The following is a 13,196-nucleotide window of genomic DNA, read 5'->3' as shown; positions in this document are numbered from 1 at the left end:
GGTTTATTTTAAACACTTGCTTTTATTGCATTTTGCGTAAAAAGAGGTTTTAACGAAAATGGTCGAACAAAAAAAAAACGAGAGGATAGTTGTTCCTATTGTTCAATTTTGATCTTCGATCGAATATTACCAGCTATATGGAACATTTAGCCATGCCCACATAAATTTATATGATTGATGAATCAATTTTCAACTTGACTGGCCTATTCTAAATGCTTGCATTTATTGGATTTCTATACTAATTATATACCGATATACCGTAAACATACGGTATACGCCAGCTCAAACATGTAACGTAACGCAGAGCGAACAGACAAAATTAAAAACTATATTTCAAAAAAAATATGTGATCGCACATGCACACGCAATATCATTATATCCATGCATAGGTTTTACGGTTGCTGGCATTTGCGGACTATTTAATTTTTGGTTTCTATGCAATTTTCTTTAGCATTTTTGGAGTTTGCAAAAAACTGCATTCTCTGGCGTGTGTTGTCAGAGGCTTGTAGCTGAGCTAAGGGCGAAAACTAAATTGACCGCCAACGGCGTTGTATGGGCAGCCATAGTCTCGCTGCTACAGGGGGTTTTGGAGTCAGGGGCTCTAAAACGGTGCTCTGAAAGGTTGGCTCCCTCTGGCGGTGAGTTAGCGCTGATGGCAGTTGAAGAGAAAGAGGAGAAAGCGATGACATTCGAACGTCATCCAGCGGATCCGACCGGTCTCATAGTGGATGGGAGCGTGTCCATCTTCCTTTTGGAATTTGGATGTCGAGCGACCAACATCGCCCCGAACAGGCTCAGCAAAAATCATTAAGAAAAAGTTCCAAAGTCAAGAAAAGAATATTGTCAAAGCGCGAGTGGTATGCAGCAGCAGCAAAGCAAAAGTCGCGGGACTAGGAAAACTGAAGCTATGTCGGCTTGGGGCTAAGATTGACGGGTAAGAGGAACAAAAAGTGGGATACCACAGATCTTTCGGGGCCGAATACGATAGACGGTTGTTTCTCCCTGCACTAGATTTGGCGCCTAGCAATTTGGGCTGGCGAAGCAGCGGCGCTCCAAGCAGCTGATCCGTCGCAGCACAGAGCGAGGGAGCAGAGACGCAGAAAAAAATTCTGAGAGACTCGACCTTCGCGGGCAGCCGGATCGACGTCGGTGAGGCGGCGGCCACAAAGCGGGACGGTCGATAATCCGCGATAGCGAAAAATTCAGCAACCGGCGAAATACGAACGGAGAAAAAGGAGGAAAATCACTCAAATCCTACCTAAACGTGCCGTATGCCAAATAAAGTTAACAAGGCCCAATTAAGATCCGCAGTTTACATAGTGAGGGAAGGTGTTAGTGTGTTGTTGGAATTCAATACTCAGAGCTGCAAGGTTAATGCCCCAAAAAAATAAAGAGGGCGAGCGGAGCCAAAGGTGATGCGCGCATAGGCAGAGAGTGAAAGCGGGGGAGAGAGAGAACACGCAAGCAGCAAAGGCAGAGCCCAATAGGAGAGCGAGCGAGCTATAAAAACGCTCGCCAGCAACGGAGCCGAAGGGGGCTGGCGATAAGCCGGGAGAAGTAACATAAGTTAACATAAGAGTAAGCAGAATAGTACCGAGCAGCAGAACAGCTATTTAAGTTTACATAGATATACATAAAAAAGAAATGCAGAAATGAAGAACAGCAGTGAGGGAGCATAGAGTAGGAAAATAAGGGCAAGAGGAAGAGTGAATATGAAACTAAAACAAATCCATAAATAGATAACCTTCCATGCACAGATCAAAACAAAAAAAAATAACAAAACCCCATATGCTTATAACCGAAATGCAATAATAATACACCCGAACCCAAAATATCATATTAACTACAGTTTTTCAGCAACCATCAGAAAACGCTTTCGACGGTGGATCCGCAGTAAAAGTGAGTTTATTTACTAGGTGTTTGATCACAATCATTTGGGCATGGAAGAAATTGTCTATGGGTGTTCCGACCAAATTGCCTTACCGTTTCGTAGCCCGTAAGAATCAACCTTTATATTCTATCTTTAAATTTTAATCTTTACCATTGCACATTTATTCAAATACTAGTTTATAAGTTTACCTGATCCTAGTTCAAGGGATTCAGGCCCAGGTAGCCTATGGGAGGGAACATATACCCCGTATTTTTATGTATAATTTAGTTCCAATAAATATCATTATAATGTTTAACTTGTAAACTTTTAATAGCACGGTTTTATTATATGTTCTTCTTTCTTGATCGGCGTATTCGAATGAATGTGTGTACATTGGTATTTCTTATAATACTATCGATGAGTAAATCTTAAACTAATATTCAAATCTTATAAACTAATATTCATATCTTACATTCGGGCAACCTGACTACAGATCGCCCACGATCTACACACTAAGGCATACAGTTGGTTAAACATTTCTTATTCGGTATTGTCTTACTTAACATACTATTTAATCGATTAACAACATGAGACCATGGTTTTATCCTTACACTCTACCCAGGGTTTAAGCCTTGCTGGTTCTAATATACTTCGGAATGGCATTTGCGTCAACTGACAGTCCTCAATGTCGACAACCTCATAACGATCATTACTCTATTGATCCTGTACGGTCATCGATACTTTGGTGCGAACTTCTTATTGATCCCCGGTGTTGTGTCCACATGCCGGACTGCTACATAGTCACCAGGTTCATACTTTAATGGGGCTCTATGTTTATGGGCATACATCTTCTCATTTCTTTTCTGCGACAACCGTATGTTCTCACTTGCTATTTCTCTTATAGTTTCCAACTCTCTAAGTTCTGACGCTAACTTCTCCTCTAGGTATTCGGTTAATTCATCTACAACGGGTCCTTTCTGGGGTATTCCAAATAACAATGTGCTAGGTGCCTTTTTCGTACTGCTGTTAACGGAGTTATTAATGGCGTGCTCTACCTTGCTCATCAACCTATACCAATCGGCTTGCTCAAGGGGCTCTCACCGTTTTCCTAACATAGGAGTAAGACCACGATTCACCCGCTCAACCTGGCCATTCGCCTGCGGTGCACCTGTAGCTACCTTAATGTGCTCTATCCCTCTCTCCTGCAGAAAACTAGAGAACTCTAACGAGGTGAAACAGGTCCCACGATCTGATATTATCCTAGTAGGGCGACTATAGAAATCAAAATATTTACTTAAGGCATCCTTCGCTTCCCGCGTGCTGGTACTATTAACCGGGAACAATTTGACAAACTTAGTGAATGCATCTATTACCACAAGGAGGTGTTTTCGCTTAGATCTAATACTCGGCAACGGACCCAAATGATCAACATGTAGGGTATGAAAAGGAACACACGACTTTGGGATACTATGGAGCGTTCTGTTATGGATTGTTTTAGGCATCGAGTGTAGCATAGACGGTAGACAGTTTCTGATGAACCTTCCCACTTCCCAGATGTCTTAGTTTTTCGTGTGACCGCCTTATCAACTGCTCTTCCATACACATTGGTACTTAGAAACATAGTTTGTTTTCACAACTCCTCTTGTAAACAATACCATCTATCATTTCAAAATCTACTTCAATTCCATCCTCTAGCATTTTTCGAATCCTAACTACTTCCTTGTCTCGCATCTGTTCTGTTTGCAATATCAAATCAACATCTTCTGGCGTTGCACCTACTACCCCAAATATCAATGATTTTAGTAATCTTTCCTCCTGAAACTCTAACTTGTCCCTCTCTACTGTATCCTCAACACATTTTTTCTCTTTATCTGAATTCCTACTACTAATGTACTTTACTCCCCCCACCACATCGTTAACGCTTCCTCTACATTGGCTCAAATCTCTAATTTCAATCTCCCATCCATATCAATATCATCAGACTTCCACCTATTTCCCAATCTACTTCCTACTGCACTTCATTCTCCACACTCAATCGCAGGGCTCTGTACGGTACTACTACGCTCTCTATTGATATTTAATTCTCTACACTTAATCACAGGGTTCTCTACGGTACCTCTATGCTCACTACCAGTGTTGTCTCTACTTACACTATTCCTTGTATATTGCTTTCTACTCTCATCTTTTTCTAAATTAGACTTTTCTAAACCGTATTTGACTGTATAACCATCCTCTAACATATTCGTCACTTGATCTTGTCTGCTCAGCGCATCAACGTGCGCCATACTGGCCCCAGGTCTGTGCATAATGGAGTAATCATAGTTCTCTAACTCTAGGGACCACCGTGCTATCTTAGGACTAATTGACTTTCTGGTTAACGTCTGTACTAACGAATTACAATCCGTGATTATTTTGAAGGACCTATGCTCCAAATATGCTCTAAAACGCCTCAATGCATAAATTATAGCCAATGTCTCTAGTTCGAAACTATGATAACGTGATTCTCTTTCTGTTGTTTTGCCGGAATAATAGGACACAGGGTGCATCTTCCCATCATCTTGTCTTTGAATCAGTATTGCGCCATAACCGTATGAACTTGCGTCTGTATGTAATTCCGTTTCTCTATTTGGGCTAAAAATGGCTAATACCGGGGGATTTGCCAACGCATTCTTAAGAGTTTCAAACGTCTTCACCTGTTCTCTATTCATGGGAAACGGACCACCTTCTTTTAACAACTGCACCAAGGGCTTAGCTGTCGTCGCAAATGACAACATCAAACGTCGAAAATACGAAAAGAATCCCAAGCATGAGTGCAGTGCTTTTACATTTTGAGTGGCTGGGGATTTTTTCAAGGCCTCAATATGGGAATCACTAGGAACTATTCCGTTTTGATTAACTTTATACCCCAGGAAATCGATGTTTCGATTGACAAACCTACACTTTTTTAGATTTATCTCTAAATTTTGCTCGCTAAACCGAATGCATAGTCTTTTTAATATATCCATGTGTTCTTCAACTGTTTTAGTCGCTACTAATATATCATCCATGTACACTACAATGCTTTTGTTCCTAATAAAGTCTCTCAAGAGCTCCGAAATAAATCTCTGAAAAATAGCGGATCCATTTTTTAACCCAAAGGGCATTCTCAAGTACTCATACTGTCCTTGCGGTGTCACAAACGATGTATACGGAACTGATTTTTCTTCTACGCCTATTTGATGATACCCACTTTTCAAATCTATAATGGAAAAACAGCACTTGTTTTCTAAAAACTCAAGACAGTCCTCAATAAGGGCCAATGGGAAATTATCTTTAACAATTCGTTTGTTCAGACCACGGTAATCGACACACATTCGAAGTTCTCCTGATTTTTTTTTTACTAGGACCAACGGGGAAGCATAAGGAGACTCACTATGACGGATTACTTTCTTTTCTAACAGATCATCATCTACTATTTCAGCTACTTTCTCTCTCTCATGGTAGGATAAACGACGCGGAGTACAATGAAATGGTGTTGTTTCTGTTACACGAATCTGCATCTGATACTTTGGTGGTGCTTTAAAGTCAAATTCTTTGTGTAAATAGTATGTCTTAATAACTTCCCTACACTTTTCTGCAAGAGTGAGGCCAAATTCGAAACCTACGTTAATATGTTCCTCTTCATCAATCTCTACCGACGCACAAAAGTTACTGAATTCGTCGCCTTGATTCATATTCTCGATGGCCATTTTGTCATTCCTTGAGTTTTCTTGTGTCTGATTTTTAAATGGATTAGAACGTTTGATTAGCTCGCTTCTTTCTCATTGATTACCATCTAACTTATCATATAGTCTTATGTTCATATTATTTTTACGTTCGGTGAATAAAGACGCGCAGGTTAAACTAATAGCTTTTTGCTTTAACGAACTTAATGATGTGTGTTGCTTCGCATTGATATTTTTCTTATGAACTAATTTTACTTCAATAACTTTAAGGGCATCGCGTCCCAACAATACCGGCAAAGGCAGCATGTTATCATCTACGATATTTAATAAAACGAGGACAAGTATCGATAAATCGAGTACATTGGTATTTCTTATAATACTATCGATGAATAAATCTTAAACGAATATTCAAATCTTATAAACTAATATTCATATCATACAAACTAAACCCTTCTTATGATCTCCCCTTCCAAGCCCCTGTAGCTCGTGTCGGCACACCAAGGGGTCATGTCCGACAGATAGATGTATGGAATGGCATGACCAAGGTAGGGTGGGCAAGGGGTCCTCGAAACAGCTGAGGATCGTCCGTCTGTCTTTTAGGTAATCGTCCGTGTTATGTGGTCATTTGTAGTGAACTCTGTCCGGTGAGGTGTATGGCTTGTTTTTTCTTGCACGTTAAATTTAAAATAAAGAAAGTAAAGGGCCTCGGACTATGACAATAAAACAACTCCACCCCCTTGCCGACGAGCCAGCAGCCGGAAACAATACGTGCCAGTCATAGCCGAGTAATACCATCTCGCCCAAGTACTCGTTACCCATTACAGTAATAATTAAGAAGATCTTTATTTTTGGCGCCCAACGTGGGGCCACCTTGTGTTGTACATCGGATTGACTCCGATTAATTAATACCAGGAGGACTCACACATTACATTGACCACAATTGTCTTCTTTCCCATCTGTCTTATTTACAACCTTGTGTTGTCTGAGTGAATAGCGTAGGGTAGCTGTCCGTAAAGTTTACGCTGGTTAGCGTATAGTTTTGATGGCAAATATCTGTTTCACTACAAAGTTTTCTGCGAGCATGGAACCATGACAAAAACTTGGAATGCAGGCAAATTAGCCTCAGAGGCGATAACCTGTCCAGTGAGATGTGGGTTCGAGCGGGATTTCTATATTTTCAACAAGTGAAGGGACGACTGGGATAGAATGCATAGGAATTTAGAATGGGTCGGCTGCGAGCAGTTGCCTTCTGACCACACTTACCTAGCGATAGTTTTCACTTAACTTTATCTTTTATTTGTTTTGATGTTTTTGTTGAAAAGCCATTCTGACGATTGGAAATCAAGTTGATTCAACCTTAGGGATGAATCTCTGACCACGGCAGATGGACTGGAACGGAAACGTGGCAGTTCTTCTATTTGTTTGTGATCGAGAAATTGAGTCGAGTAGGAAACAAGGAGAGTTTTTTTTGTCATGAAATGCCTCCTGCCCACGATTCATTTGTGTTGGTCAGTTTCATAAATTTGCTATTAGACGTTACCAAAAAAGCGGACAATTGGTGTGCAGCTTCTGCAGGGAGCTATTGGGAGTCGGGAGATCATTCTTTTCTTTTGATGGTATAATTTCAAAGAATTAAATTTCTTTATATATTTGTTTTATAGAAACATTTTTATGTTTTTCTTCTATATTTTTTTTATAATTTTTTTTATATTTTTTTTTGTTGTTTTTTTTTTTATATATACTCACATACATACATTCATTATACAGGCCACATAAATAGATTTGATACATTTATTGGTGGGTTATTCCGCAATATGATGTAATTAATTCTGGGAAGAAATTAAATAGTTCTATGGGTCTGGATAGATCGCCACGAAAAGGGGTGCCTCCTCGAAGCATAGAATGCAGCTTATGCAAGTCAGAGTTGGGAACTGGGGAAAATTATAAAACGAAGTGCGGACATCCGTTTCATAAGGCATGTATAAAAACGCATTTCACTGTTAAAACAACTTGCCCAACTTGTGATTCGGTTTGGATAGCTCAAACCATTACAAATCCAGCTAGTACATCTGTGTTAACGAGGCAGCAATCTAGACTCGTACCAATCCCAAGAGCAGATAGCTTATCAGATTTGGCCGAAACGAGAAGTGAAGAGCTAAGTGCGAGCGAGAACCCGTCCATCGTCGAGATGAGCCAGACGTCTGCCGCTGTCAAGGCTATGCAGAACGAGCTGTTAACTCAGTTGACAGAACAAATGGCGAATCTCATTCAAACCAATGTAGAAGCTCACATAAATAATATGGAGCAGCAAAGACAAACGCCAAATCCAAATACTAGCAGGAATACTTCTTTGGAGCAGCTACTAGGAATCAATGGGCAGCAACCAGATCCGGGGTTACCTCCGCGTGCTACCAGCGCCCAAACGGTAGGTTCAGAATTGCCCCAAAGACCAGACAAAGTAGGCCACATAATGTCGAACTGGAAATTAAGATTTTCAGGAACCACCGATACAATAGGAATCGATAGCTTTATCTATAGAGTTGAGGCCCTTACTCATCAGACGTTAGAGGGAAATTTCTCACTTCTGTGTGGTAATGCGAATTCGCTATTTGATGGCAAGGCATCTGATTTCTTTTGGCGATATCACAAGTCGGTAGGAGTAGTTCGTTGGCAGGAGCTTTGTGCTGCGTTGAGGAAGCAATTCCGAGACTCCAGAACGGATGTGGATATCCGCCAAATGATAAGGGATAGAAAACAGAGGGAAAAAGAAACGTTCGAAAGTTTCTACGATGCCATCCTAAAGCTAACTGATAGACTCGACCAGCCTCTTAGTGAGAAGACGCTGATTGAAATTGTGAGACGTAATTTACGTCCGGAAATTCAGCATGAAATTCTTAACATACGGGTAGATTCGATGGAAACCTTGAGGGATATATGCAGGAAAAGGGAATGCTTTTTAGAAGAAGTCCGTAAGAATCATGGTTATCAGAAACCATCGGTCTTTAAGAAGCAGATATCAGAGCTCTGGGAGGAAGCAAACATCGATGATGCCGTAGAATTTTCTGAAGGAGAGGTAGAGGATGAGATAGGCGCTTTTGCTCTCGTATGCTGGAATTGCAGGAAGGAGGGGACTAGGTATCAAGACTGCGCGGAAAAAAGGAAAATTTTTTGCTATGGATGCGGTATTCCTAATGCCTATAAGCCTTCATGTGCGCGATGCCAAAAAAACGCGCAAAGGAGCACTGCAGCATCTCGTCCACTGACCAGTGTTCCCAACCGGAAAGCGGCGACAAAGGAGTGAGAATATATAGCAGTGGTGGGGAGCGGGAAATGACACACTCCCTTTCGGCTGGTCAGCCAGAGTATTTTTGGCATACTAAGCTGGAAAATATTAGGAAGATTGGGTTTCCGAGCTTTGGCGACAAAGCAAAGACAAGTTCTCGCAGCAGTCGGCGGTTAAAAAAATTCTGGGAGTCAGTAAAGTACATAAATAGCATTAGAAGAAACAAAGGGGACAAACGCCCTTATGCTGAAGTTGGTCTTCTGGATAATAAGCGAGTGGGTTTGCTCGATACAGGAGCTGCTCTGACTTGCATCGGAGGGAAACTGGCCAAAGAATATATTATCAGCAGGAAGCCGTTTAAAAAGGTGCTGTCCAAGGCATGCACCGCTGTTGGAAGTCATCAGAAAATAGTTGGTAAATTTAGGACTAGTATAGAGTATAAAGGTATAAGTAAAGAATTAGATATATACATAATCCCTTCGTTAAGTCAGGATGTTTATTTAGGAATTGATTTTTGGATGTCGTTCGATCTTTTGCCCCCACCCTTAGAGGTGGCAGAAATATCAGCCGCCACAGAGCAGCAGGTTCGGACAGACATTCAGGAATTGAAATTGCAGGGAATGGTCCAACGTTTTCCATCATTTGCGACATCGGGTCTCGGGAAAACTTCGGTGTTGTCACACTCAATATACACGCGAAGCCCGTTAAGTAGCGTCATTTTCCAGTTTCCCCGGCAATTGAGAAGTTATTGTACACTGAGATTGACAGGATGCTTCAACTAGGAGTGATTGAAGAATCTGAGAGTCCTTGGTCCTCGCCAGTAGTACTTGTGCGGAAACCGGGAAAAGTCAGAGTTTGTTTGGACAGCAGAAAAGTGAATGAGGTTCCCCAAATAGATGGCATTCTCAGCCGTTTACCGAAGGAAGTGTTCATAAGTAGTCTCGATCTGAAGGATGCATATTGGCAGATCCCCTTGGATCCGGCATCTAGGTGTAAAACTGCATTCACGGTTCCAGGGAGGCCCTTGTATCATTATAAAGTCATGCCGTTTGGTCTCTGTAATGCCTCTCAAACCATGACGCGCTTAATGGATAAAGTCATTCCTGCGTCGCTTAGAAACGAAGTCTTCGTTTATTTGGACGACTTATTGCAGGTGTCAGATACGTTCGAGAGACATTTACTCGGTTTGGACACCGTGGCCTCGCGGATTCGGGAAGCTGGCTTGACCTTAAATATCGAGAAAAGTAAATTCTGTGTGCGCTCTGTGAGATACCTAGGGCATATAATAGGAGAGGGTGGTATTCGCACTGAACCCGGAAAAGTCTCTGCTATTTCGGATTTGCCATTGCCGACGTCGTTGAAAGCGTTGAGAAGCTTTCTGGGATTGGCAGGGTGGTATCGAAAATTCATAAACAACTTTGCGTCTGTATCCGCCCCGTTGACCGACCTATTAAAGCCGAAGCAAAAATTCGTGATGACAACAGAAGGCAAGGAAGCTTTTGAGCGGTTAAAGGGCATGCTTTGCAGTGCTCCGGTCTTGCAAAGTCCGGACTTCAGCAAACCATTTTTTATACATTGCGACGCCAGTAAAAGCGGGGTAGGCGGAGTACTGGTACAGAAGTCGGTCGAAGGGGAAGAACTGCCGATAGCCTTTGTTTCGAAGAAGCTTAACAAAGCCCAAAGAAACTATACGGTTACAGAGCAGGAATGTCTCGCTGCTCTGGTGAGCATAAAAAGATTTAGAGCCTATGTAGAGGGTCAGGAGTTCACTGTAAATACGGATCACGCCTCGCTGAAATGGCTCATGTCTCAAAGTGATTTGAATTCGAGGTTAGCGAGATGGGCTTTAAAACTGCAAGGTTTCCGGTTCAGTATCCAACACAGAAGAGGGAAGCTGAATGTTGTTCCGGATGCCTTGTCCAGGGTCCCATATGACCAAGTGGCTGCAGTGGATTTCAGCAATGGATTGCTGGTGGACATTGATTCAGCTCATTTCAAATCGGGAGAATATTTGGAACTGATAGAGGGAATTAAGAGCAATATGGCTCAACTGCCCGACCTTAAAATAGTTGATTCTCTGATCTATCGGCGATCCGAGCATGTAAAAGGAGACATCCTTAACGACGCGTTTGCTTGGAAGTTGTGGGTACCCAGGGGGATGGTCAAAGAAGTGCTAAAGAGAGCACACGATGATCCGCTGGCTTCCCATGGTAGAGTCCACAAGACACTCGAGCGGATCCGGCGTTATTATTTCTGGCCTACGTGGCAGCCTGCGAGCAATGTAAAATGTCAAAAGCTCCAAATGCTCCGTTACGTCCACCGATGGGAAAAGCGGCCGAGTCGCAAAGGTTCTTCCAGCGTCTCTATATTGATTTCTTAGGTCCGTATCCTAGGTCTCGCAGTGGAAATATAGGAATTTTTATTGTCCTGGACCATTATTCGAAATTTGTTTTCCTCAAGGCTGTAAAAAAATTAAATGCTGATGTTGTGCTGAGGTATTAAGAGGAGGAGTTATTCCATACTTTCGGAGTTCCAGAGGGAGTTGTATCTGACAACGGATCGCAATATCGATCCGAGAAGTTTCAAGGCCTGCTCAGAAGGCATCGAATAACGCACACGCTAACAGCTGTCCACGCTCCCCAAGCCAATGCTTCGGAGCGAGTCAACCGTTCGGTCATCGCTGCCATTCGGTCGTATATTCGCAGTGACCAGAAAGACTGGGATGAGAGTCTTACCAAAATATGCTGTGCGTTGAGGTCGGCGGTTCACTCAGGGTTAGGATCCACGCCCTACTATATGGTTTTCGGCCAGCAGATGGTGTCTTCAGGCGCAACGTATTCTTTGCTGAGGAAATTGGGGATGTTAGAGGACAAGGCAGCGACCTTCACACGTGAGGATTCATTGGATATCGTCAGAAAGAGAGCGTGTGAAGTGATGCGGAAGCAATGGGAGCGAAATCGACGGCATTATGACCTGAGAGCACAGGAAGTATCGTACCAGGTGGGGCAGGAAGTGCTACGGTGAAATTTTAAACAAAGCAATTTTCAAGCCGGCTACAACGCTAAGCTAGGGCCAATGTTTCTTAAGGCGCGAGTTAGACGGAAAGTGGGGAACTCGATTTATGAGCTGGAAGATCTGCATGGAAAGCTCACCGGAAGGTACCACGGGAAGGATACCCGGCAAGTGTAGCTACAAGCCAGTCAGCCTTGTGGATTCCTCAAGGCAGGCAATATCCCCAAGTCTGACTTTGGCAGGGGGGATTTTGTAAGAGGCTTGTAGCTGAGCTAAGGGCGAAAACTAAATTGACCGCCAACGGCGTTGTATGGGCAGCCATAGTCTCGCTGCTACAGGGGGTTTTGGAGTCAGGGGCTCTAAAACGGTGATCTGAAAGGTTGGCTCCCTCTGGCGGTGAGTTAGCGCTGATGGCAGTTGAAGAGAAAGAGGAGAAAGCGATGACATTCGAACGTCATCCAGCGGATCCGACCGGTCTCATAGTGGATGGGAGCGTGTCCATCTTCCTTTTGGAATTTGGATGTCGAGCGACCAACATCGCCCCGAACAGGCTCAGCAAAAATCATTAAGGAAAAAGTTCCAAAGTCAAGAAAAGAATATTGTCAAAGCGCGAGTGGTATCCAGCAGCAGCAAAGCAAAAGTCGCGGGACTAGGAAAACTGAAGCTAGGTCGGCCACTGGGGCCAAGATTGACGGGTAAGAGGAACAAAAAGTGGGATACCACAGATCTTTCGGGGCCGAATACGATAGACGGTTGTTTCTCCCTGCACTAGATTTGGCGCCTAGCAATTTGGGCTGGCGAAGCAGCGGCGCTCCAAGCAGCTGATCCGTCGCAGCACAGAGCGAGGGAGCAGAGACGCAGAAAAAAATTCTGAGAGACTCGACCTTCGCGGGCAGCCGGATCGACGTCGGTGAGGCGGCGGCCACAAAGCGGGACGGTCGATAATCCGCGATAGCGAAAAGTTCAGCAACCGGAGAAATACGAACGGAGAAAAAGGAGGAAAATCGCTCAAATCCTACCTAAACGTGCCGTATGCCAAATAAAGTTAACAAGGCCCAATTAAGATCCGCAGTTTACATAGTGAGGGAAGGTGTTAGTGTGTTGTTGGAATTCAATACTCAGAGCTGCAAGGTTAATGCCCCAAAAAAATAAAGAGGGCGAGCGGAGCCAAAGGTGATGCGCGCATAGGCAGAGAGTGAAAGCGGTGGAGGGGGAGAACACGCAAGCAGCAAAGGCAGAGCCCAATAGGAGAGCGAGCGAGCTATAAAAACGCTCGCCAGCAACGGAGCCGAAGGGGGCTGGCGATAAGCCGGGAGAAGTAACATAA

The 13,196-nt window shown here is 43.2% G+C and overlaps 1 protein-coding gene and 2 long non-coding RNA genes across 4 annotated transcripts in view; 2 read left to right on the top strand and 1 right to left on the bottom strand.

Moving 5' to 3' along the window:
* The window catches only part of LOC117192219 (SR-related and CTD-associated factor 4-like), a 180,150-nt gene that overhangs the window by 91,303 nt on the left and 75,651 nt on the right, over window positions 1–13,196 (bottom strand). The gene's annotated exons all lie outside the window — the stretch shown is intronic.
* LOC117192234 lies at window positions 201–2,186 on the top strand. The gene is made up of 2 exons (XR_004474257.1): window positions 201–934; window positions 1,012–2,186. It is a non-coding gene; the product is annotated as an uncharacterized LOC117192234 (long non-coding RNA).
* On the top strand, window positions 12,069–12,779 carry LOC117192232. Its single transcript, XR_004474255.1, has 2 exons — window positions 12,069–12,564; window positions 12,642–12,779. It is a non-coding gene; the product is annotated as an uncharacterized LOC117192232 (long non-coding RNA).

Source organism: Drosophila miranda (genome assembly GCF_003369915.1).
Source record: "Drosophila miranda strain MSH22 chromosome Y unlocalized genomic scaffold, D.miranda_PacBio2.1 Contig_Y2_pilon, whole genome shotgun sequence".
Classification (NCBI taxonomy): Eukaryota; Metazoa; Arthropoda; class Insecta; order Diptera; family Drosophilidae; genus Drosophila; species Drosophila miranda.
Note: the sequence above shows the minus strand (reverse complement) of the source record. Positions and strands in the feature narration are given on the sequence as shown.